The sequence below is a fragment of the Carlito syrichta genome, unplaced genomic scaffold (assembly GCF_000164805.1).
Source record: "Carlito syrichta isolate Samal-C Ts95f unplaced genomic scaffold, Tarsius_syrichta-2.0.1 Scaffold297317, whole genome shotgun sequence".
Taxonomy (NCBI): Eukaryota; Metazoa; Chordata; class Mammalia; order Primates; family Tarsiidae; genus Carlito; species Carlito syrichta.
In genome coordinates, this window is record NW_007241413.1 from 5814 (window position 1) to 7017 (window position 1204).

Genomic DNA, 1204 nt, shown 5'->3' on the forward strand with positions numbered 1-1204 from the left:
CCATATACACACCACCACAGATGTGCACAGCAGACATGCAGCCACACAAGCAGGCAGGCAGGCAGACACACACACACACACACACACACACACACACACACACACAGCCACCACAGACTGATCTGTGTATGAGCTGCCCCAGGCAGACCCCACCCAGAACCACTCTAGGTAGACAGACACATACAACCATGTCATGCTTATGGGGACACAGCCACCCCAGACGGACACACACAGGTTCACCTCCCCCACGGGACCTGCACGCAGTCGGGGCCACACCAAGCAGCGGGGCTGGCGCAGGCTGACTGACACACTCTGACACGCGCGCTGCTCTGCTGCTCTGCCTCCCGCTCTCCTCGCTGGAGAAGCATCTCCATATTTCTTCCTCTGCTCTCTTTCCGTCTCCTTCACTCCGGCCGCCCCCACCCCCTCACCCCCCCAGATAATTGATGGCCCGGGCCTGGCCCGGCTGCTCCCGCCTTGTGATCCATCTTGTCCTCACGCCCGGATTGTCTCCCAGATCCACCGGCCACCTGAGACACCCAGAGAGGGGTGGGGGACGGGCGGGGCAGCTCCTCAGCCCCCTCTGAGCCCAGGGAGGGACCTCCGGGGGCTTCCACCACGGCAGGAACGCTGGGGACCGGGAGGGATGCCCAGACTCCCCTCCTCTGCAGACCAATAGGGGCTGAGGCCCGGGTGAGGGCCCTGGCCCCGGCAGAGGGCAGAGAGGTCTTGGCGCCTCTTTCTGGATACTGGATGTGGACCTGGCCACACCTCCCTTGCTCCAGTCCAGCCCCTCCTGGACCCAGGGCTGGGAAGCCCCCCCCCCCGGGGGGTGGCGCCAGGCAAGGGAAGACCAGCAGGGTCCAGAGCTCCACTCCGCATTCATATTCATGCAGGTGTTGGCTTTTTGGCCTTCACTGGGGCTCTTTGAGGACACAAGGCATCATTTCACAGATGTAGAAACTGAGGTTTGGATAGAGGAAGTGACTTGGGCAAGACCACACAGCTTGAAAGGGGTGCAGGTCTCCCAGGTACCGTCTGAAGCACCCGCTGCGCCCCGCGGGACCCCTCACGTCTCCCAGCGGCCGTGGAAAGAAAGGGTAGGGCTCTGGCGGGATGGCCAAGGCCACCCCAGCCCTCTCTTTCCCCCTCTTTCTTCGTGCACAGGCTGTCAGTGCCCAGATGCCGGAGTCCAGGAGACCGC